General features: G+C 49.3%; 1 non-coding gene across 1 annotated transcript; it reads left to right on the top strand.

Annotated features, from left to right (window-relative positions):
* Positions 1–55: 55 nt before the first annotated feature.
* Positions 56–174, top strand: LOC125852391 (5S ribosomal RNA). The gene has a single exon (XR_007445015.1). It is a non-coding gene; the product is annotated as a 5S ribosomal RNA (ribosomal RNA).
* Positions 175–201: the final 27 nt, after the last annotated feature.

Consider the following 201-nt stretch of genomic DNA (forward strand, 5'->3'; position numbering starts at 1 on the left):
CTAGGGCGTTGGGAGGAAGGAGGTGTTCAGTAGAATTTAAAGTGCTATGAATGATGGATGCGATCATACCAGCACTAACGCACCGGATCCCATCAGAACTCCGAAGTTAAGCGTGCTTGGGTGAGAGTAGTACTAGGATGTGTGACCCCCTGGGAAGTCCTCGTGTTGCATCGCTCCTTTTTGTCGAAATTTGGTCGTGTA

Source organism: Solanum stenotomum, unplaced genomic scaffold (assembly GCF_019186545.1).
Source record: "Solanum stenotomum isolate F172 unplaced genomic scaffold, ASM1918654v1 scaffold34601, whole genome shotgun sequence".
Taxonomy (NCBI): domain Eukaryota; kingdom Viridiplantae; phylum Streptophyta; class Magnoliopsida; order Solanales; family Solanaceae; genus Solanum; species Solanum stenotomum.